The 25,830-nt window shown below is 41.6% G+C and overlaps 1 protein-coding gene across 14 annotated transcripts in view; it reads left to right on the top strand.

Moving 5' to 3' along the window:
- Nucleotides 1–25,830, top strand: part of LOC121880518 — a 177,714-nt gene that overhangs the window by 7,422 nt on the left and 144,462 nt on the right. For all 14 annotated transcript variants that reach the window (XR_006091559.1, XR_006091561.1, XR_006091560.1 and 11 more), the window contains exon 2: nt 1,390–1,458. The gene's annotated coding sequence lies outside the window, so the exon portion shown is untranslated. The remainder of the gene's footprint in view (nt 1–1,389; nt 1,459–25,830) is intronic.

The raw sequence follows: 25,830 nt of genomic DNA, 5'->3' as shown, positions 1-25,830 counted from the left end.
GGACCAATACGGTAAACTTTTCGAATGCATTTATTCCTGTAGTAGTCTATTCTTTAAAGCCTCTGTGGTCTTAATGTTTATCTTTATTCCAGTGTTGTCATTAAGAGGCTGACTCTGCAGCAGGAATATCGGTCAGCATTCAGCAGGCACGTCTTTCGGCACATCATTCTTTCTGTCAAGCCTGAGAGAATAACAAATGTCCCATCACTTGAGCTGCTCACTCAGTGGTGAAGCGGTGATCAGCTTGACTCTGCGGTGGGCATGAAGTGATTGCATTACTGTTGTAATGCGGTAACTGTGGTAACCGTGGCAGCTCTACTACTAACCATGAATGCAACATTGTCGCAGACTTTTTGAAAACAAAACCACTTCCATGCATTTCCACAGACGTTTCAATATATACAGGAAATTAGGGAAAAACTGTAAAAGAGTAATATTGTTACTTTTCAGCGGCTAACATGCTTGTCTCTCAGGTGCACAGATGTTTTTAGCAGCAGCTGCAAAGAGTACAGATTCAACCCCCTGAAGTTTTAGTTTGGCTGTTTGAGGATAACAGTTGCTGGACCAACATGTCTTCTCTTTGATTTCACCACCTGGTTCGTTGTTCAGTTGGTGGTCTTTCACTTCTACCTCCTGCGGGCTACAAACATCCCAGCTTGTGTGTGTGCGCACCCACACACCCACACACACACACACACACACACACACACACACACATACATACATACATACATACACACATACAGTGGACACCTTATTAGCATGTTAAGTCAGGAACTGGAGAATGTTTTAGCTCCAGGTGGTGATCACTCATTAATGTCTGATCAGTTCTGCAGGTAAATGTTTACCTCAGACTGGTTAGACATCACTGGAGCCTGAAGGCTAAGGATCATTAAGTCCTCACTGGAAGTTTTTGTAACAGTTTGTAACTATTTGTAACTGTAGTGACACAAAATTTGTTTCTTTAAGAACTGGAAAAAGTGCAAACAAGCCAAGCCACAGTTAAGGTGTTTAAGGTAAAGGCAAAGCAGGGTCATTTGTACATGTAGTTCTTATGTTGTCAGAAAAAAATACAGAAAATGTATAAAAGCCTTGGAAACTACAAGCCCATATTTTTTGTTATAGTAACGGGTAACATGATAGCACACCACATAGTTTGGTGGAATAGAGAGATTTAGAGAAAACACAAAAGAGGAAAGTGGGTGGGAGTTCATGAAGTTCACTCCAGAGCATCTCGCTTTCTGTGAAAACATGGGAATGTGTTTTTTTCTTATGTAAAGTCAGAGGGGAGACCACTGAGAGTGAGAGGGAAAGTCAAAGAGGGTTTGAGAGAATTACGGTTGCAATGCATCACAGTCCACTAACTTATTGTGCTTCTTTCTGATACAGAAGATCCTGTCAAACCTGGACTGATCACTTCCTCAACCAACAAAGCTGCAAGACATCAATCAACTGAAGGTAGTGAAGTGAATGAAGGCTTTAAATATACGTTTGGAAAAAATATACAGCAACAACCATTCACTTGAATGAGAAAGTGTGTCCAAATGTTTGACTGGTACTGTAGATCATTATGCAATACCTCTAAAATGAACTCTTGATGACCCTGTCTCTATATGTAGATGTCACCATTTTTTGAACCAAAGGCTTTCATAACAAATGTAGGCCTTTTAAGTGTCATTTTGTCCCATCTCTTCTCTTAATCCCTATGCATTTTCTTTTCTCACTTTTCAAGTGGGCTTGAACTCCTTAAGTTAAAGAATGATCCCTCATTACACCACCTTACTGCTCCCGTCTTAACTGTGTAGGGCTGTGACTGGGGTTAATACTGACCCTGGGCAGGGGGAGGGAGAAAACTCTGGGAATGAGTGTAACAAGAGAGACTGAAAGGGAAACTGAGATAGTGAGCATTGACAGGATTGAGCTCTCAGGTGGGGTGTCACCCTCAGGGGAGGCAACAGTCGCTGACAAAGCTGTGTATGTGTGTGTGTGTGTGTGTCACATGAGAAGGTCTTGGCAGGTGAATTTCCTCAGGTTCTCTCTTCATGAATGACGATTATTTGGTTATTGCTCATTAGAGACCTGCACAGATTCTGGGATTTTTTTTTTGGATTGTAGTCATGACAAGTTGACACATGTACCACCGAAGTGGTTCAAGCAATGGTCATTGTTCCAGAAATCATGTGTAAGTCAAATGGAAAAAGTAGAGGTATAGAAAATAAGTAATGATAAAGAAGTAGCTTATCCCTTCTTTACTTAAAAATCATATTTCCACCAAAACAGTAACACTAGCTTTCACTCGATAAGGAAATAAATAACTGACATTTGCCCCTTTGACCAGCTTGTTTTTTTTGACAGTAGCTTTAGTCACGCAGCAAGTGTTGTTGACTTTGTCGCTACCTTCCCATTGTGAAAGGGTGACCTTCCTCTTTCTCTCACTCTCTGTTCTGCTCAGCTCCGTACATCTGTGTCTGTTTACCAGCCTGCCTGTGTCTCCCTCAATCTGAACTGATGAGTGCAACTCACAGCTGCTCCTCTCTTGTTTCCCGCTGGTTGGGTTGTGTGTGTGGGTCTTTTGTGTGCGTGCGTGTGTGCGTGGTGTCATTGTGCTCAGCGGTGACAGCGCCACGCTCCCAAATCAAAGACGACTGGCTCTCCACCACAACACACCTCTCTTTAATTATAGAAACAAGTAAGATTTAGATAAAGGAGTAAACGTGGGTTTACATTCTATATTGATTCTACCTGTTTTTCTACATATACCTGCATGTACAAGCATGTACTTACACAACACACATCTACATCCACCTGTGTCACTTGAACCTTTTGACCCGCATTCCTCTGTTCTCTCTCCTTCATGAATTATCTCTGTATTTTGTCAATTCCTGCTGCGTCTTTAACAGAATGACACAAATCTTGTGGTTGTTTTATCATTTGTCAGGGTGGCAATAGTCTTGGCCTGTCCTGCCTCCAAAGTGCAAAGATAAAGATGACGAAAGACAACAGGATTTATTTGAAGATGTATTTGAGAGAATTGATGCTCACTAGTGATGGATGATATAAACAGGAAGTGTTTGGTTTCAGGGAGGGCAGGGAGAGGAGAAAACAAAGGAGGTTAAAAACTCAATATGGCTTCAGGCGAGTATGGGATACCAGTGAGAGCATGACATCATCAGGACAGGTGCTGTTTGCTGTTGTTGTCATTGTTTGGGCGAGGGGCCATGAGTTTGTTTGACTGTCAGCCCAAACCAGTCGGACCCGTTTTGGACCCTCAGGACCACTTCTCACCTCAGGTGGCACGTGAAAGTGGAAAGATGGTACATTTGAGTTTGAGACATAATGAATAAAGGATTACCATATAGTGGCTACATAGCATGAATTCTCACTGTCTTTTTGCTCTTTTTTTTTCTTTTGATTTGGGGACTTTTTTGCATTCAGGTGAATTTTTATGTATTACTACAGGTGCCAAATAGCTGTCATTTACATTGATTAAACAAATAATTTGAACGTTCAGTAACCGTGTCCTATAAATACACAAATATCCTTTAAAAGATTTTGAAGATTTTTCATTATAATCTGCACTTTTTTTAGTTGATTAAACAACATTAGAGTTGAAACAATTAGTTGATTATCTTTGGGATTTAGACTGTTAGTTGGAGAAAAAGAGCAATTTGATGATGTCAAATGGTAAAGACAATTTTAGACCAATTAAGAAAATAATATGCAGATTAATTGATAATGAAATTAATCGTTAGTAGCAGCCCTAGTCATTATTTTTGATTGTTTAGTAGCAACATTCATAGCATAGGCCTAGGTTTGACATCATAATTTATCAAACAAAGACAAAATCTTGATCTATAAATTTTAAAAATTGTGCAAAAAAAAGTACATTAAACGAGAGGGGCATGAATATCATGAGTGTCAAGAAAACTTTGCATCGTTTCCACGAGTTTATGAAGCGGCAGAAGTAGAACTCTGTACACAGAGTTGTTTTTTCCTCTTCCACTGCAGAGTCAAAGCTAGTGTATAAACTTCACGGTTGCTAATGTATGTGCACATACATTTGCATTCCTACAGTACATACATTCAAACAGTCGTCAGGAGACGGCTGGCTTATGTGGAGGTTTTCTAAGCCTCCTATAAATATTTCTGTGAAAACACTTTCTCCTTCAGGTAGAACTCGTCTCTGTGTTGTGTTTCCTGTCGGTGCTGGCGAAATGTTTCTTTGGTAATTCATTTGCAATTAGGAAATGTAAATCAGACATGTGCTGCTGGCATCTATCAGAGTCTGTATTTGTTTTACCTAAGGCATCTCAGATCTTTCCTTTTAATCACACGCACATGCACATTCGCACATTTGAACACGTGCACACTCTCTCTCACAACAAGGTCACCTCAGTGTATCACTTTAGAGCAGTGATTCTTAAACTTTTTCCTCATCAAGGACCCCTAAACTGACACAAATTAGACCATGGACCCCCATCTGATAAGATTTTTGCTTTTAGATGTTTTATGACAGAAAGTGACCGAAATAGTCACACATGCTGTCATGGTGTCACTTATGGATGGAATTATATTGAAAATAAATTATTCCCCTTTTTTGCTGGGGACCCTCAGGGGACCTTGACGGAGACCCCACTTTGAGAACCACTGACTCTTTTTGCATGAGTCTAAGGAGACTTTAGAAGTACCGTACAAAATGAGAACCAAACTTTTTTATTCAGAAGGAATACAGAGTCTGCCTTGTTTCTGACTGACATATGTTCACTGTGTGTGAGAGAAGAACTGGGATCAACACTCTCTGCACATAAGGAGAGGTACAGCTGCTAGATAGCATTGCTTAGTTTGTGTGTGTGAAGTGAGGGAAAGTGTGTGGTGTGTGTGTGTGTGTGTGTGTGTGTGTGTGGGGGGGGGGGGGGGGGGGGGGGGGGGGGGGGGGGTGGCACAGGAATGCACACTTTCATCAGTGTGGTGGTGGTGTGTGTTTGTGTGCAAGAGGAGGCGAGTGACTTCACACAGGCGTAGTAGTAATGAAGCGTGCCAGTGTGGAGAGAGTGGAAGTTGAGTGTCAAACTGGTGAAGAGGAAGGAGGAATCTGCAACATTTGGTTTCCAGTATGTCACATTTCCACCGCATTTTAATCACCTTTATTAATGCCAAATACTGAGCATGAGAGATAAATCCTTGTTTATAAAGACTGACCAACATGACAAATGTGCAATTTTAATATTTGGACCGCGGACAAGCAACTTTTAAAAGACAGTTTTTAATATTCAGATGCCCTCCCACACGCGAAGGCACACGCTAGCCACATTTTTACACACACACACACACACACACATGCAGACACACACACACAAGTTTGTGCAGCTATCCTTGTTAGGACATTGCATTGACTTCCATTCATTGTGGACAGTCTAACCCTAACCTTAACCATAACCAATTCATGCCTAACCCTAACCTTAACCTCAATTCACACACACAAACACACACACACACTACACACACACACATAAACACACATAAACACACACACACACACACACACAGTTTTATGCCACTGGCAACTGCCTTATTCCCACCAGCTGTCTGAATGCATAAAACCCAGGCTTGTTGTTAAGTCTGGGGCTTAAAAGCACTGCCAAAAAGAAAGCTGGGCAGGAATAACGGCATTAATTCTGTGATTTGAGCCACCACTCAGACTCAGCATTTAAAAGTGCTTAAAACTAGCAGCTGGTGTCAACAAGGTAATAAAAGCAGGCACAAGGGATCACTCTGCCCGACTCGTGTTGGGCAGCAGGACGTCCATGTTAGTTTAAACGGTAGTGATGCGGGCAGAGAGGAGACCATGGCATGGGCCACAGCCTGCCTTATTGCCAGAGAAAGAGAGGGCAGTTAGGGTAATGTGAGGTAGTAATTTGTATTTTATCAGCTTGTGTCACAGAAATATAACGTACAATAGATTGATGCTGGCACATCACGCCCTCTATGTTTAGTTTCCTGTGTTGTGTTTCCAGCTCAAGCTGTTCCTGAAATGGCTTGAGAGAGCTTTGCCAGTGACATCATTCTCACTGCAAAGTCTCCCTCCCTCCCTCCCTCCCCCCCTCCCTCTCAGGTGAAAGGTATCATTTGCCGCAGCTCCTGCCAAGTCAGGAGTTGGAAAACTTTAATTTCCCTGGCTCCAGAGACGGCGCCAGAGGTTTGATGTCCATTACCCAAGCCCCGAAACAAGAGTTGACGTGGACTTGGAGTGAGCAAAGCACTCTGTGGCAACATTAGCTAACCCCAGAACCTCTGTATCATCTTTCTTGCTGTCTCTTCGACTCTTCATTTCTCCTCCCCTCCCCTCTTTGCTCTCACTTTCCCTCCCTCGTTGTCTCTCCTCTCTGAGGGCATCCTCATCAGCAAGGTTGAGATTCTTGTTAAAAAGTCAAGACTTGGCTGGACCAGGGCCACAGAGTGCATTATGATCCACCTCCTCTCCGCTACCCATTAACTTGTCCTTCATGATGTGGCAGCGGCTTGTAAACGCCTCAGCACTTCAGCGCTCGAGCTCCTCGGCTCTTAAATCCACACACCACAGTCTGTAAAACATTTTGACTGTCCTCACCACTTTGCACTGTTGTATATCCCTTTGAGAGGGAAACTCAGCCAAGTGAGCGGTAGTTGTGTATCACAGGCACACACAGTGTGATAGAGATTAAAAACTTTAATTACATTACATTAACATTACAAATACCTTTAAGAAATTATACTTTATATGTCAGTGGTTTCCACCTCGGGGGCGGGACTCGTCTAGATATTTTTGAGGGTTGACCAGATGAAGGGATAGAAAGAAGAGAAAAAAAAAAGACTTAATATCAATTTTTAGCTTTTTGCTCTATAACACTGGATGCATTCACGTCTTCAGGCCACTAAAAATCATTTCAATTAAGCAGCCTGATAATGAAAAATAACTCTCAGGGTGACCTACATACAACTCCTGTCCATAATAAGGCCATAATCTGTAAGTAGACAATACTTCATTATAAGGGCTCACAATCCAGGTAGGTTGGGAATCACAGGTACTGTATGTGTGGTTGTAATATTATTCAGGAAGCTGGTTTTAAAAGCTACAGCTTTGCAGTATTTGCACATATGAAATTTTACTTAATAGTGAGGCTGTTTTATGAAATCTACACAGAGCTGTCAGTCAAAGTGGAGGATAAGTGCAAGGTGTCCTGAAGGTTAATGGCTGAGGAAACGCTGAGCGATTTAAACACCATATGGATAGGCTCATCATCTACAAGCTGTTCAAGGTTGAACCCATCCAGAACACTGTAGGATTGAGATAATAGCCTTCTTCGCCCAACTGTTGTTAAGCTACCAATCTCCTGTCAGCTGCAAAGGAACTGATAGGCATTAGGACCCGAGACCTCGGGCAACTTTCTCTTTCTGTTTCTTTCTCTCTTCGCTCAATTTTTCCTCTTTCGTCAGTCCGTCAGTGACACAACAAGGAGGTGTTGATGACACACCTTTTCCTTTCAGACCACCATTTTCTTCCTCTTCTTCTCATTTCCTCATCATTCCCATTTCTCTTCTCTCCCTTTTACTCCTCAGACATACACATCCGTTGGAGAGTGGCTCGCCCTCAGAGCCATCTGTTTCTAGGCAGCCTGTGAGCGTTGCTGAAATATGTAGGGCCTAATTAATTCAACCAAATTGTTTTAGAATAGATTAATACAATAATGGCAGCGTATGAAAGGTTATTTCAAGTACACCACTCAGCTAATCTCATCAAAGGGTAGATTTCACTGCTCTGCACTCAGCGAACACCCACTGCCATATAGACCCCTGATATACAGAAAGACGATCTGTACGTAGCGGAGAGCTTCGCAGTGAGGGGGCTGATTTAACAATCAAAATAGAAAGGCAATTATTAGAGAAAGGGTTGATTGATACTATAGATAATGGAATAAATACAAACATACAAATGAAATACAAGTGCAGGGCCTTCATAAAATTTCTCAGAAATCAATTTCATTTCAAAATGTTGTATTACACGTATTATTGTGGGTCAAAATTGCATAAGAATAACATTTAACTCATTATTTTGGAAATTGAGTGATGATGCAGCAGCCATTCTTTTAAGAAAATCCCTGAAAACTTATTAAAATTTGCCTTAATATCAATATAGTATGTTTTCTAGTCTAGTGTCCTACTGTAAAAACAAAGAATGATGATAATACACAGTATGAATCTGACTCTAATGAATGGTTTATTTTGGCTGTAAAATGACCCTCCTCATCAATATTAGTTAAAAGTGAGTTACTATTCCTCTATTATGAGAACTGTGACATCGCCTGTCTAGACAGGTAATCACTAGAGTCATTTTTAGTGCTTGTCCTCATTATTTTGGTATATAACTTGTTGTATCCAGCATTTAAGGTCAAATTCTCAGTATTTGTAAAGCCTTGGAGGGAGTCAAAGCTTGTTTTTGAACCAGTAACCTTTTTACTTTTAGATTCAGGCTTCACTGCTCATACATTTAAGAAGATGGATCTGCGATTGCTTTTCTTTTGATTGTTGTTCAGCAGAACAGCTGGCGATGTTTTAAATCCTGTGACCTCTAGGAACAAAACAATAGTCACTCACTTGAAGGCACATAATAAATGATGACAACAAACTCATTATAAAGGGTTTCATTCCAAAGTGCTTGGTATCAATTTTTGGGAAAGGCAATGTTTCTTAGATTGATTATTATTTTATTTGTTGTTGTCTATTGATCCCTGAAGGAGAAATGTGACCTTGTAGGTGAAAAAAACGTCTCCCCATTCGCTACACTTCACACCCTGAGATGCTATTTTTTGAGGATACGTTTTCTGTCAGCAGGGAACTTCATTAATATTTTGTAGTCCTGTCCTTGCTGCTGTCGGCCCTTATTTTGATTAATCAGGTAGAGAAAAACGGATGAATTTCACCATCAAGCCAACAACATTTTTGAAGCACAAATGTCACATTATTTAAATGGCGGGTGTCTCATTTTAGAATTGAACTCCTCATGTGCTATTCCTTTGAGACAGAGAGGCTGTGCCATCAGTCACCTGGACTAACCTCTGTGGGGAATGATACAGACAAGCAGAAGTCACAGGGCCGTTGTTCATCAAGATTAATACCAGCTCACTGTCCTCCCCAGAGAGGAAAACTAACAGATTCCCTACTTGACTTCCAGAGCCGGCTCCTATAGACGGCTCTGGTTCATTAACACGGGTATTATGGCTGAACCTCTTGCAATTAGGAATGTGTTTAAGACAGAGCCATGCACATACAAACGCACATACACTACATATTACACTTACACTTACGTCAGTGTGTGCACATGTCTGGGTACACAATTACCCATACACCTACACCTATACACACACACACACACAAACACACACACACACACTGTCGCACGGTGTCGGGTGCATCTTTTAAGAGGAGGAATATGATAATGAACCTGGCTTGATAGAGTAATTAACTGGGCTAAATGGAAATCCCACGAGGTTCAGTGATAGTTAGCAGATGTTCTCTGAAATACATTAAAGACCAAACGTCTTGTGAAGGGGGAGAAAGCGAGAAAGAGCAAAAGAGAGAGGATGTTGCCACTGTAGATAAAGTTTGGGGTTTTTCAAATAAGGAGTAGAATGTGAGGTCTGCACTTAAGTGTGTTTGTCTTTTATATGGGAACAATGTCTCTGTAGGGGGGATGAATCAGCTGATCAGAGTCATCTGTCTTACAGGAGTAACAGAGCCACTAAAAGAGAACAACCTCGAGCAAACTTTGTGTTAAATAGAGAGCTTTTATGACCAGGAGAAATTTCTGGTGATGCGGTTAGTTAAATTTGTTTTTCATTATGTCAGCTAAGCAGCATGTTTAGAGTTAGGAGTGAGCCAGTAAATGTGACCCAATAAATCTGGCACCGTACATGTTTCTGATTTAATAAAATCCGTAACACACCAATATTTTTCTCAGATAGAGTAACCGTTTCCAGGAACACTGATAAATACAGGTGTGGTGGAAACAATATTTTTCTCATGGCTTCTATTTCACCATTGTTTCACATCTTTTGTAGCTGATGATTGTCCTTTTCCAAGACACTTATGTTCTATTTTAGGGCATGATTCTGATTCATAGCCACAAGCTTTTTGACTCAACTAATGTATCAGTGGTAGAGCTGAAAGCATTAAATGACACACTGTTTAAAGGTGGTCATTAACTGTGAGTCATAACTGAAAGTAAAAGTTAAAAACAAAATGTTTTTTTTCAACCTGTTTTTAACCTTTCCTGACCTCTGTCATCTTACCCTTTTGCCTTTCCAATGAGGATCACAATTGAAAAAAAAACTTGTAGCTTTGTAGTTGTATATTAGGACTGGATGATTGCAGCTTTCATTACTGTCAAATAAATCTAACTATAATCTAGGCCTTGCTTCTTTGAAATTAAGTAAAGGCCTGATAATGAGGAGGGAGTAGATGACTTAAAATGACATTTCTCAGTCTGTATTGTTGAGTTTGAGGTAGTAGTAAACATCATACTCTCTTTTGAACCCTATAATGTTCAAGTATTCAGTTACAATAAATTGCTGGCTGGCTGTGTCTGATAAGCTCAATCTATATCTTGGCTGTTGCCTTCTATACAGCAATATCAGTGGCACGACCAGAGGCGGTAAAGTCGCTCTCCACAGCTAGCTAACTTGCTAAGTCACACTGAGAAGAGCCATCTGCTTCCCTGTCTGAACTTTAGAACAAAGACGCCAGGCGGTCAAAGTTTCTCTCAAACAGAGAAATGCACCCTGACTCAATCACAAGCAGACGCATACAAGGCAGAGCAGCATGAACGCATATACATACACACGCGTGCACACTCATATGCACTCCACCCACATATGCACATTTGTTTTGGACTTGTTTCCTTCTGGTCTGGAGTCTAATGGACCATCCCATTCTTAGTTCAATGGCTCATCTGAGCGTACAAATATAATTTTGGATATTTCCTCTTTTTGCAAACTCAGAAATAGTTCCCTGGAAAAAAAACAACTAAATGAGACATGTGGTAAAAAAGCATGTGCATGTGTTTGTTCTTGCAGAGAGGAACACCTGTTAATATTGAGTTTATTACTGAATTTATTCCAGTCAGTCCATGTGGTCAGTAGGTGTAAAGCAGCTGCAGGAAGTGTAATAATGACTTCCTGTTTACTCCGCCTCCTCCCTCCCACTCACCGGTTACAGCCGGCCATGTGGTCCTGCATGTACCAGCTCCATCACTAATAGACAGGCACTGGACACAAACCTATGGCTAAAACACACCTCGCCAAGTCTCACACTCACTCACGTAAGCTGATGTGATCCTCATTTGCCGTGAGTGACACGCCAGATATTTTGTGGGTGAGCTTGAACTTCCAGTGACCTCACACTTTAATGTATTGATCAATCAGTGTTCCATTAACGCCACCCCCGCCTCCTTCTAATCTAATCTTTGTTTTCTCTTTCCGACTCCTGCAGGCACATCCACACTATCACACATCAACAAAGAGCAAAAAAACCTGGAAAACCTTTTAGCCAGCCTTACTTTGACATACATAATGTGTTCCAGAGGAGTACACTTGAATCCTCTGCCAGTTTAATCTGTTTACATTAAGTGTGAAGAATGCCTGAGCATGAACCCTCCGGCCCTAACACGAGACGACAGCTGATATCAAGCTATAACACTTGGTCTGTTAGTGTTTTTCACACAGATGAAGCAGAGTGAATTATTAGCCAGGACGGTAACTGTCCATAACCTGACATGAAGAAATATTACTGACACTTTGACATTTTTTTATCTGAAACACCTAAGATGAAAACCAGAAGGCAAGTGAGTTACAGTTGTGGTCATATCTATCATAAACAGTGCAGTGTAAGCGTCACTGTCGATAAAACATAACAGTTCTGCGTGCAACATTGCACCAGCAGGCTGCCTTACAGTCTTCCTCTGTCCTGATGTGGAAGTTGATATATTGCACTTCTCTCTCTGATGGTAAATCCTATTGGCTAGTACTCTCTGATAACTTGTGGCACAACACAGAGAGAAGTTCTAAATCATACAGCTAGATCTGCTGCTTTTTTTTTTTTTTTTTTTACGACCTGACAAAGATCCAATTAAGATTGAAATGCTGTCAGCAGAGATGCTATATGTAGAGCGTTGCAGTGCAGGAACAACTGCGCATTTAGCCATCTGAGCTTGTCATGAACACAGGAATCTGCGTTTACAGGGAGTTTCTTTGGCGAGTCTTCCTACAGTAAGTCCAGCTCATAAACATAATGTTAGGGGTTAGTGAGGAGCTAGCAGTTTGGTCTCTGGGGAGCCAGAAGTATCCTAACAACCAATGCAGGCTCAGTGGAGGGTGGTTTCTCTGTGGCCCTCAGATAAGAGTGTGAATGTGTGTTTACATGTAAAGACACCTGAGGGAATCATGAAAAACCATCACATAATACTTGCAAAGAAGAATCAGTTCTCTTTCGTACAGCATTTATAGAACCTACAGAAACAGTCTACATGTATTATTTTGATGATTTTTATGTTTTAATTCAAACTAGTTGTCTTCAACATGGCATACAGTGGTTAGAGCTATAATTCATTTGTCAGTGTCTGACCACCCTGTGCTGCCATGGTAACCTCTTTAATAGTCCACAGAGTATGGACCTGACATCTGCCATGGTGTGCTTGCCTTGTTTGATTATTGAAAGCCCAGGCAAAGGCAAAGGCACTTTGATAAATACAGAAAATGTTCCTCTCACAAATAAATGATTGTAGCTCCCAGTTCCTTCAAATACGTGGGACATACTGCATATACTCTATATATGTTTTTTTAACTATTAAGTTAAATGATTTCTGCTACTTAACAATCATATTTGCTTTGTTTTTGTATCGAATGTCATTTCTGCATTTTATATCATGGTAACTATTTGGCATAAAGCAGTTAAACCTTTTGTTGAATGACCGTGAGGTTGGTTTTGTTTTATATGTTACATCTCCACCCACGTTTATATTTCCTTTCACCAAGCACAAGGGTCAACTCAGTCAAGCGCCTCTTTTAATCTGCGCAACATTCCCAGGAACAAAATCGCTTCATGCTGGTTAACCATTACCATACTCAATTAATCATTCCCCGAGCCTATATGAGAATTTCACGATGCCTGCCTCCTCCTCCTCCCCTTTTCCTCATGCCACTAGTCTTACTTCATCACATCCTTGTTGACACCCGCTGGCCGCACGGCGACAAAGCCTGCCTTTCATGTGCTCCCCAGCCGGCTCGGAAACACCGGTGTTGCAAGCCCCCCGAAGCGCCATCTGCCACCGGCCCTCTGAGCGGTTGATAAAGTTAGCATCTCCGCTTTGCATCCTCCCCTTGGATACCGACAAACAGACGCACATGGAGACAAACCTACACAAACACATACAGCACACACACACACGCACACAGCACGTTTCTGCTCTAGCATATCTATGCTGAGCTGGGAGAGGAAATGACTACCTGAGTGATCTCCAACTCCTGTTCTCCCCAGAGGTAGACACAGAAAACAGGGAGAGGAGATGAGGGCAACAAGAGGGTGATGGAGGGAGGAGGATAATGGCAGCAGAGGTTGAAAGGTTGAATAATCACTTAAGGAGAAAAAGGGGGTTGTTTGATCAGGGCAGTAAGTGTTTACTCAGTGTACCCTTAGAAAAATAAATCTAAGGAATGATCCCTCAACAGATTTATATAGTTTTGTGAAGTTGCTTCAACGTATGTATGCACTGTATGTATGTGTTTATACTGTATATAGTGACTTATTTCTATAATATTAATAGAAATTTATCAGAGAGTGATGAAAATTAGATGTAACAAATGTGATATAAAAGGTCTGAGACAGGTGACTGTCTGCTCTGCAAGTTTTTGCAGTTTTGTATAAACTTTCCCTGATTTCAGAAGTAATTAGAGCCTGAAAGAAATTAAATGAAACTGACAGTGGTTCACTGAACACATCTTTTCCATGGTGTTTCTTCAGCTTGGTTTCTCTGTCAAGATAGTGTGACGTTTTAATTCTGTCGCTGGATGATTTTATTGTAGGGAAATATCTCTCTGCTCTTGTTTCCAGATGGAAACGATAACGATGAGTTAAAATCCAACATTAAACTCTTACAAAGAAACCCATGGGTCTGTTTTCCCGACGAAAGGGTCAGATTTGTTCGAGTAAGTGATTTAAGTCCTCGCCTGTCAGTCAACAGATTCCGCTGAAATTGGCAGCTTTATCGGAGTACATCTTTCATAGATTAATTTAATCAGATTCTACTTTAAATGCATTTCAGCACCGCGATAACCCCAAACAAATCTATAATGACGGCTTTAGCCCCAAACTAAAACAAGCCAAAGTGTCTAATGGAGTCATCAGCCCACTCAGATTATCATCATCTGTTTAGGCTAGCTACCTCTGTGTTCCATGCTCCTGCACACACACACACAAACACACACACACACACACACACGCATGCATATCCCTCAGATTCCCAACTACAAGGAGCAAAGAAGCGTCAGGAGATGTTTAATTAAGACAACAGATCAATTAACAGCTCAATTAGCCTGGCTAATTAGGGGCTCAGTTGGAACAAAAGCTCGCTCTCCTCTGCTCTCTCTTTCTCTCGGTGTCTCTCTCCTCTCTCTCTCTCTCACGCACGCGCACACGTGCACACTCGTACACCCACATCCTCTCACAGGGTTTGAGCGCAGGACATGGTTGCCGCTAAACCTCGCTACAGACCAAATAATCCTACTTAATCGTCAGTCCAGATTTTGGCTGAAAATTGCCTGGAAGGGAGGATAGGAGCAGGAATTCTCTCTCCCGCTCGGTTTTATCTTTGAATCCAGGACACTGGTGATTTCAGAGGACTAATTGAAGTTACAGTAGCCTGGAGGTTGGGGCGCATTTTAGTTAAGCTGTTTTTTTTTTTTTTTTTTTCAACAGCATCAGGGATTACATCATCAGCACATATGTTCAGATGTTTGAACCGATGCACGTACACATTCATAAACTCACACGAGTAAAAGTCATTTTCACATTATTCACCTCCTCAGTGCTGCTCAGAAATGTTTTTGTGCATGTGTGTACAGAAGCCATGTTGCCAGGTGTACCTGGACTTCCTCTGTGTATTAGGTCTTTTGGGGGTGGTGGTGGGGACGCTGCCGACGTTTACATGCCTCTGAGTCTACATGTATTTGGCAGAAGCTCACCCTCTGGACCCCCGTGCGCAGTCAATTAGGAGAATTATGCTAGTAGGTACACAGCCCCATTATTGTGTGTGTGTGTTAGAGAGAGACACAGGGAGAAGATGTGTTTCCATTCAAACAGTTTTCCAAAAAGTCAGCAGAAGAAAAAATCAGTCATCAAAAATATCAAAATAAATCAGTGTCTCTTTGAATTTGTCTTATGGCTGTAACAAGATCATATGATTATGATTAAAATTGCACCTGTAACCTACTATAATGCTGTCAAATAAAGGTGTTTCCTTTCTGCTTTCCACCTAGTATGACATTTGATATATTTGTGAATTAATTTCTACTTTGCTTACGCATACTATGCACTGTTTTAGTCTGCTGCCTATTTCAGTTTTTATGGTTTGGGCATCTGGTAACATAGGATATCAGAAATATGGTGATGCTATATCAGGAAGGAGAAGAAGCAGCATTATTTTTGAAAAATGTGTTTCCACCACCCTTTATCACATCACCATTATATGTATTTCTATTTCAGTTGGACCTAAAACAGTTTTTTGATATTTAGATCTTCTGCCTTTATGTTTTTAACATTTTTGCTCATTTTTTAAAGCACAAATTCAAAATGTGCATAAAAGCAGGTGGATGGAAACATACTTGGAGAGACTGACAGACAAGAGGGGGTGTGTTTGTTCGTGTTGATGGTGGGTAGTGTAACCTCTGATGAGTCCGAGATAGATGTCCTCATCTGCCCTTCCCCTGCTGTCCCTGGGGTGTTTGTCTGTGCGTATTTGTGTGTGTACAAGGTAGTATGCATGCATATGCACTTGTGTGTGTGTGTGTGTGTGTGTGTGCGTGTGTGCCTGAGTGTGTCAAGCAGGGTTCAGATGCCCGGTCACCCCATATATCTCCAATGTAGCAGACAGGTCTGGGGTTCTGTTGCTGATGCACTGTCTGCTCTCATTACTGAGCAGGCCCAGGAGCAGGCCCAGACACACACACACACACACACACACACACATACACACGCACACATGCGCACGCACACACGGTCTTGCTGGGACAATTAAATATGGCTGGGAACTCTGGAAGAATCAGCCTAAAGTGAAGGAGACGGCTGGAAAACATGCTCGGGCTGATGCATGTACCTTCCCAGTACAGCCAGGATTCATACACACCCCCATTACCACACTGACACACACGCACACACACACACACACACACATACATACACACACACACAAAACCACAATGGGACACACTGTGCAAGTCTTGTGACAGGATGACTGACAGAAGGACAGGCTGTTGCCACATGACTTCCTCTCTCTCTCTGCACACACACACACACACACACACACACACACACATACACATACACTTACTACCCTATGTTCCAGTGTTAATAAATTGTGTCCCAGCAGCTGTGTGCTCTGACTGCACCCTCCGTCTGCTGTGTGATCTGATCTGGCGATGACGTCCAGTAGGCACTGACTCTCCTCCTTCCTGTTTCTCTTCCACTTACTGTCCATCTGAACCTGCTATCCAAGTAACACATCCCGCACTTTGAGTACGCAGTTAGCTCTGCGAATGGATTCCTACCAGTTACTGAAAAAAAAACATTAATGCAGAGAATTGGGGAATTTTATACTTGAGTGCTGTACTTTAGTTTTCTGGCAGCTTCATGAAAGTTCTTCTTTCGCTGCTGTCTGCCTCGATATGTAAATTCCTCCCACACATATACATGTCATACATTACCTGTCTCTTAGGATATTGACCTCTGGTCTTTGTTAAATATGAAGAGCATGTAAACACACACATAATCCAAGGAGTACGTGACCCTGCTTGACCAGGTCTCCCTTACAAAAGAGATTTCCAATTTCAAGTGGGACTTTCCAGGTTAAAGAAAGGTTAAATAAAACCCTAATAGTGGAAAGGGCACTTAGAGCAAAAGCGCCGTATGTATATCTCATTAAACTTTGTGTAGTCTGTGTGTGTGTGTGTGTGTGTGTGTGTATGTGTGTGTATATGTGTGTGTGTGTGACCGGTTGGCCTTAGAAGACTGATAGGAGGAATCTTGCTGTTACCAGAAATAGGTCACTTATTATCCCTTTAGGCTACCATGCAGCTCTGCTCAATCACTTCTTTACATTCTTAGCATTCTCATTCTCCCTTCTTTTATTTATATATATATATATATATATATATATATATATATATATATATATATATATATATATATAAACAGAGAGAGAGAAAAGAGAAGAGAGAGACATCGAGAGCAAAGCAGCGCAGCCAGCCAGAGGAAGATTCCAGCAGTGGGTAATTGGCCTTAAGCCATTCCTCTGGCCTGCTGCTCTCTGAATAATGCATGGTCTTTTTAATGAAGCCCCTTTTTGTTGTCTTTTTACTTCTCTAGGATGTAGGGTAAAATTAGCATACTCCTGTGTCTGCATCTTAATGAGGGTTTGGTTACTAAGGCTTGGTTGTGCTCAGAGCTACACCCATTCTCACTGATCTTAGTTTAAAGGTAAGATAAGGATAGCCCTGAAAAGAATTCCACGCTGCCGGTTGATGTAGACAATGTGGCATCATCAAAGTCCTTTCAAATTGATGAAGGAAATGTAGTTGCATACTGCTTTGTCTTGTGATGCAGTTATACAGGAAGTCTGAAGTTCAGGCCACAGGTGGCTATTACTTATAACCTTTCTTTTATAAGCATTTCATGTCATTTCTTTCTTGGTTTTAATATTCCCACTGCAGCAAATCTCTGCAGCATACAGTACGTGAATGCCCCAAAGTACTTGCACGTGAACATTTTCACGAGGCTTACAGTAAGACCCTCTCACCGCTGTCCAGACCTGAGAGTGCTGTTCTTTTGCTCCAGACATACTGGAGTCTGGAGTGTTTGAGCCTGTCCTTGAGAGGGGCAGGAGAGCATTCCTCAATCATTGGGGCATGTACAACAGTTCCCTAATCCTACTGTAGACCCCCTTTCATCTACAGGCTAATGCTTTGTGAAGCACTGAGCTGTGATCAGGCCCAGCCCTGGAGAAACGGTGGAGCTGAGCAGGTCAAAGGGGGCAGAGGAGAGAGAGAAAAAAAAAAAAAAAAAAAGGAGCGAGAAGTTGGAAACTGTAAGCAGGGCAATTTAAAAACTGTTCTGTTTGTCATATAGTTTTGATAGTAATGAAGATGGAAGCGTCTGTATCCTCTCTTGGTGATCTCACAATGGTTGATGGTTATGTGACATGCAGCGTAGGATGGAGATGGATGAACAATGGAGGCCTCATAGTGTGTGTGAAAATTGATTTGTGAATCATGAAACAGTAATTTCTCAGGTTTCTTCGTCTTTAGGATGAAGATGACAAATTACATTCTCTACACAAGCAATATTTGGCTGCTGATTTGTTGGTATTTACTGTAGACGTATAAGCAGCAGCTGAATGATTTTTACAACATCTGCCTTTCTTTTGTCCAGGCCATCAAGTCACCAGCCTCACAAATGATACTTGTTTCTGGCATTTCTTTATTGACTGATTTATCACGAACTGAGAGGAGTGGCAAGTCAAGGATATCACGGATGACAACAACAATTCTGGCCTAACAAACCGCACTTGGCTCAGATTCTGTTTTTCTCCAGAGTTGCCTGGATAATTAACCTGTACATTAACTTCCCAGCTGATAGGAAACTGCATGTGGATATGAGCTCAGTGAGTCATGGAGATTGATCCTGAGTGTGATGGGATGGTAGAGGCAGGAAGCCTCACGGTTTGGCAGACTCTGCCATACCTGTCAATTCTCACATTCTGTTCAGTCTACCAAGTTCAGAGAGAGTCTCATTTCCTAGTTTGGCTCGAGAAGGAGTTTGGCACAGGAACAGAATAAGAAGCGAAGTTACATGCTACCTCGCTGGGACTGTGTACCAGCAAACTTTCTAACAGCTTGAGCAACTGACTGGTTCTCTGTGATGGACTGACGTCACAGCTGGGTTGTTGTTCCAGCTGACAGTATCTGCAATTATCATATCTATTGAAAAGTATTGTCTTATTTTGACAGAATGACAAAACGGAGGCAAGCTTAGTTGACGACATTAAACTTTCCATCTAGGATATACCTACTGTCGTAACCTTGTCATTTTAGTTTCCCCCATTGTTGGAAACCAGTTTGCCAATCACTACTGGCTACAGGTTCTGTGTGTATCGCTGTTTGTTGCTGTGAAGTTGGTGATCACTTCTCACAGCTGATGGTGCACACCACTGCACATCTTTAACTGTTGGCACAAACCTTTCCTCTGTGCTGGGTGAAAGCCTGTGGGACTTTGGGTCAACCCACTGCTGGGCACTGGGCTCCGAGTAATGGGCTAGTGGCAGCAGGCGCTGGGCACTGGGTAGTGAGTTGGGACACAATAGCAGAGGGCTAGTCCAGGCCAAAATCAGGCCAAGTAGATGCAATCAGTGGTGCATGAGGAGATCTGGCACGGGCTTTCAGCTGCCTCTCCTCTCCTCAGTGGTGAACTGCAGTGATGAGCACTAGGACCAGCTACTTTCTGTCCTGTCTCAATTAGGACTATTCTCTGTTCTCTTTACACACTTACGGAGGAGAGGCGGTGACCTCTGTCCCTTTTTTTTTACTTAATGTAGCAACACATGAATATGTTATGTTTCATAACATATCTGATCTTGTGAAGTTTCCCAGAAAAGGTGATGAAATTTGGTGCAGATTATGGTGAAAATATAGACATATTCTGAGAAAGTACACAGTATTCAGTACCAGGAAATGATACAGTGGTTCTATTGTTAAAAGCAATTGTTGATTTACAGAGGCATTATCTTGAAAGAACTGCATTAGAGAAAGGTGTCCCTGTGCTGAATTAATGCCCCCAAAAAGATGTTTTTAGTACAGCCACAACATTTTAACAGAATTTAACTAAAAGTTGAAGATGCACAGTTACGCTCAGCCAGGCAGGTTTAAGGGTCTCTCTGAAGAGAAAATATTTAGTTTGGTAAATAAATTAGGTGGGATTGAAGATGAATTTCATCTCATCTTTTATTGTTCATTATATGATGATTTAAAGGCTACATGTTCTTTGTCTGACCACTGCATTTTTGATGTAATAATAAATTCTCATCCAGTAACTGGATACTTGATAAAGGCAACATGGTAACTTTTCTTAATAAATATTAAGATTATCAATTTTTTTTTGCATTTGTTCTAATGCACTTGATTGCATGTGCAGAAACTGTGTTGTAGCCTTAAAGAATCTGCTCCAGCTGTAACAGCTGCTGTCAGTTATCAAAGTTGAGAAACATTCATTTAAATGTAAACATTTAATGTGAATTTTTATTTACTTGATGATGCTAAAAGCAGTTTGTTATTATAAAAAACCGTCTCCATTTTCCAAACAATTTGTACAAAATTACATAGTCTTTGTAGAGACCTTCATTAGAAATTATAGGTATATCAGTGAGAAATGTATTAGTAAGCTAAAAGGATCTGTGAAGTAAATTGTTACTTGAATAAAGTAAGATATTAACAGAAAGAACACCCTCCTGCTGAGTAATTTTTTTCTCATGATGAACAGCGCATGAAATCTTTATGTACCATTACAAACTAACCGAGTTCTGTTTCCATATTTGATTTAATTGGTGAGCACGTGGATTGTTTTGATGCATTCTTTAGTTTACGGCCACATGGCACAGCTGTGTTTTGATCTGGATTCACATGCTTTTTGGCGAAATTCACCACCTATCTATTTTTAATAAGCACACCACTGTCATGGAATGGCAATGAACAGGACACTTCCAATCATCAGTGCGGCTTGGAACCCTAGCAATGTTAAATTAACTATGTGAAGGCAGCTGCTCTTTGAGCTCAAACACTTTTGTTGTGTGGTGAAAACAATGAATAATTCTCTTTACACCCCATATGTGGGTGTTGGGAGCAGGGCAGCAGGCAGGAGTATCATCCGTGGCTCAGATCAAAAGCCAGGCAAAGTTTAGAATGAACACGCACATCGGGCGGAGGGGGAGGTGGGGATGCAGGGGAATGTTTGTTCGTGAGAGAGAAGAGTAGGCAAAAATGAGTGCGTGTGTGTGTGTGTGTATTTGTCTGAGTGAAAGGTGTTCACCTTTGGAGATGACATCTGTGTAAATGGCTCACTGTTGTTCTCAGCGTATGGTACGATACACTTCGCAAGCAGCCCAGATGTGTTAGAAAATGGCACCAGATTGTCTGCAGTTATAAGAATAGGTGGGTGTCGCACATGGAGATTCTCGGACACATCGGGGTAAGAACACACCTGACTTACAGCATGTGAATATACTGTTAGATATTTAGATATCTGCATGAGTGGGCCTGGGGTGGGATAGACCCAACACAATAAAAAGCCAATTTATTACTGTCAGATGTGGCTTATTTTTGCATGTATTGGAAAATAACTCAATAACTCAACAATATTTCTATTAAAATAGAATAAAATTTCAGAAAAGGTTTCCTTCATAATGGGTTTAAAAGGGCATTTTTGGGGGACAGCGTGTGCACAAACACACCCACATACACACACACTTTAGCTTTCTGTAAAAACTCTCTTGAAATAGCCATCATAGCCCAACAGGTGACATTAATAATCCTAATGGTTGCGCTCTAAATAAAGCCTTCCTAAATTTTTTAGTGCACCAAACAGACAAGGAAAAAAAACAACTTTTGAAACCACTGGGAATGTATCTCAGCAGCTCACCAAAGAGGAAATCATTCCCTAATGGTAAAAACAGCCTGCAACTTTTATCAAAACAGTTCAGCGTGCAACCTTACGCAACCTTCACTGTCTCCCTCAGATCCTTTTCTCTCTCCCTCTCACTTCAGCTGCGATACCTGTGAAGCTTCCGCCAAGGCAGAATCACCTTCGGAAAATAAAGTCAGCCTGTTGGTGCGTTGGCTGCAGGGCATTCACCTGCTTGACAGACATAGAAGGAGAGAGAAGAGGAAAAGGAGGGGAGAAAGAAAGAGAGAGGCAACTTGTTACCAAGGCTCCCCGACATTGATCATGACAGATTTTTTTTGGTTTCGCGTTGAAAGTAAACACCGGAGTGCAGCAGGTTCACTAACTCACTCAGGAACATTTCGAAGAATGGACGGAGAAGTTTATTATTAGCCAATAATTCCAGCAGCTGCAGTCAGGTAGTCAGTCTATATGAGAAAATATGGGAAAATGATGCAGTGTGTGTTTACCATGATTTGGTTTGGAGGAGGAATCCAATAAAGATGATGAAGAAGCCTCATCTCCGCACCTCGCAGGCCTGGGCTGGGTGGCAGAGTATTCAGCGTAGCGAGGGAGAGAGAGCACAGGGAGAGGGAAGTGATTATTACTGTCGTTAAGTCGACAGGAAATGTTGCATCTCCTTGACGTTTAGTAATGATCACAGCAGCTGGGAACAATAAAACTCCAACATTGCGCAATTATTGTCCTGCCTCACTTACATTGGATAAAAGTAATAATGCACATTATCCCCACATCCCCCTTTAAAGTCTCACCAGTGAGGGAGCAGAGGCAGCAAATGAGATTTGCTGCGCAGGAAGCTGAGTAGGCTGACGGTTATGATTGACTGGAGGAGGACTTCCTGCAGAGTCGTGTGATGGGACCACTCTCACTCTCGCTCTCTCACTCTCACTATCCATTCATCTAGTCCCCCTCCCCACCCCCTTCTTGTTTTATTTCTCATGATTTGACTGTGCACCTTTGGGAAAGAGAGGGAAGATTAGAAAGTTAAAGTGACACCCAGAGAGTGTTGACAGTAGTTTGGATTCATGACAGACAGAAACAACAAACAACACCAAGTTAACAAGATATGAGTGAGTGAGAGAGAGACCATTCTCATTAAACCATTTCTTATTTATCATTTTAAAATTGTTTTATTCATTTGTTTTTCTTTCATAGTATAATATGCAGTAATATGTCTTTTCACAGACATTCTGAATTGTTATATTTATCTTGTAGGTTTAATTTGGAGAAAAAAAAAGATAAAAGGAAGGAAAGTGAGAGACAGAGAGGGAAGGTCTGAGAGAGATTTGTTTGATAAGCAGCTTTATGATATTTACTAGCAAAATGAGTTTAAAAGTGTTGATTATAATGGCATCAAATTTGGAATACAGTTGCTGAGCATTCTATATTTATCACTGACATGATCAATTGAAAGTTAAAATGCACAGACAGAAGTAGAGCAAGCAATATTTATTTTTTTTTTTTACCTCTCAAAATATGAATATATCAAAGAAACAGAGTTCCTACAAAATACTAAAATACATATTTATTACATTTGCATACATGCAATTAAGTATGTTTTATTTCCATTTGACCTATTACTGTTATTGATTATTTATTTACTATGCATTTATTTATTCATGATCATTTATTTATTATCAGTTATCATACAGTATATGGATCATACCCATTCATGCAAATAGAGTGTATTTGAATTTGAGAGAGAGCCCGAGAGACATTCTAAAGTATCATCTTCCATATTTAATTGAGGCCTACAGATGTCAGATTGTTTTGACCTTTCTGTTCTGTGTGCATATGTGTGTGTGTGTGTGTGTGTGTGTGTGTGTGTGTGCGTGTGTGTGTGTGCGTGCGTGTGTGTGTGCATGCATGAGTTTCAGGGAGGGTATAACCAGTTGAATATTAATGATTGATTAGGCCTGTCGTGGCTGTGCATAAATATCAAGGGTATGTTTGTACTAAGAAGGGCATTTAGTAGTTCTTCTCTTCTCTTCTCTTTTTAATTAAAACGCCCATATTCCCTTTTTAATGACCCTTACCGGTACTGCACAGGAGATGAGGTGAGGTAAATGATTGATAAGGTCAAGCCTAGGACTGAAAAGCATTTTATTCGCTCAAATGCTTCTTAATTCACCAACAACGTCAACATCCTCTTTTGTTTAGAGCCGCTGTGAAGCCGAGCTCTAAAACCTTGACTTCTTAGAAAGACGTTTTCTTTTTTTAAAGAAGGAAACAAGTCTGTCTTTATCTCGTGCCCCTGCTTCCTGTCTGAGAGTTTGTTTCAAGAACAAAAGAAACATCTCGTTCTGTTGAAGAGAACAGTGGAGTGTACCTCAGAGTGCCTTCTCAGAAACTCCTCTGACACCGGATGCCTAATTCTAGATATAGCGTGTGTGTGGTTGCGTGTGTCTTCCGGGATACTTTTACCTTTCGGAGGGGCTTTGAAGGAAGTTATCAAAACCTCGGTCTTTCATCTCCTCTGGCCCCAGCGCTCCTCTCTCCTCCGCAGGTGGTTTCCCCTCCGGTCCCTTCACTCTCTTCTCTCGCTTACTCTTGCCCACACTTTCTTCACCTTCACCTCAGGAAAAACACGCACACATGCTACACCGCTGTTCTCAAATAGTTTCCCAATAACTTCGAAAAATAGAGCGCACACTGCATTTTTGGCACCCCCCCCCCCGTACCCCACATCTCTTTGCTCACTCATCTCAGTAGGTAGATGAAAAAACAGAAAAGGTGGGTGCCGGCAATGATGCCAGATGATTATATCATATTTATTTCTTCTAGGGTTGTATCACTTGTTATGAGTCATGCCAGGGTGATGACTCTGTGTTTTGATGGTGGAGAAAGAGTTCACATCTAGTGGGAGGCTTCGGGAAATCACCTCTTTCTCTCATTCCCACAGATTTGAGCTGTTTGCGTGCATGTATTGACCAAAACAGTGTCAGCTTTCGTCTTAACGGTCAGATGGTGTGATAATGCTGGCTTGAGGTTGATGAAACTGGGCTTTTATGATTCTACGATAAACCTGCCCGTCAAAATGGCTAAATGTCACTGCCTTTCCCATGTCTGATGAAGCGAGACGCCGAAAATCTCAACATTTGGAATTGTATCAGTCTGTAACCGACTGATAAAACTACGACTTGCCAATCACTTCAGGTCATTGTTTGTCGCACGTCATACCAGTCAGACAGCGAGACTGAGCGAGATGTGGCAAACTCTTGAAAATCCTTCTCTCTGTTTCTGTTTGCCTCACCCCTCTCTCCCAAAGTTTTCCTCTCTCTGGCTGGGCGGCCGCAGGTTTCCAAACAAACTAGCTGAAACATGTTGTCTGTGAGTCCGTCCATCCAGCCCTCCTGCTGGGCACCAAAGCTGCCATCCACAATGTAAGCAGGTGGCGCTGGCATCCCAGGGAGAACGGGCAGAGCGCGTGGGCGTCACACAGGCGACGCCAATCCAAAATTCCCAGCTGACCTCCAAACCAAGGCTATGGCTGCGCTCGCCAATCTCCGGCAAACGCTAGTTGCGGCTTTCTGTGTTTGCCTGTATCTATCTTTCTCTTGCTATCGCGCTCTTGTTTTGCCAGCTGCATTCACATATTCTCTTAAATAATAATCTTTACTTTGTTTGAATGTCTTTCTCTTTGCCTGCATGTGTGTGTCTCGCTGTCTTTCTCTCTGTGTTTGCTTTGTGGGGGTGCTGTTTAGCCGAGTGGGACTAACAGTAGGCCCCAGGCCAGCCGCCTTCAGTTGGACGTTAATGAACGGAACAGGAGTGGGCACATCTGATGAAGCTGGCCATGCT

Source organism: Thunnus maccoyii, chromosome 16, assembly GCF_910596095.1.
Source record: "Thunnus maccoyii chromosome 16, fThuMac1.1, whole genome shotgun sequence".
NCBI lineage: Eukaryota > Metazoa > Chordata > Actinopteri > Scombriformes > Scombridae > Thunnus > Thunnus maccoyii.
This window is presented reverse-complemented; position numbering and strand designations above follow the sequence as displayed.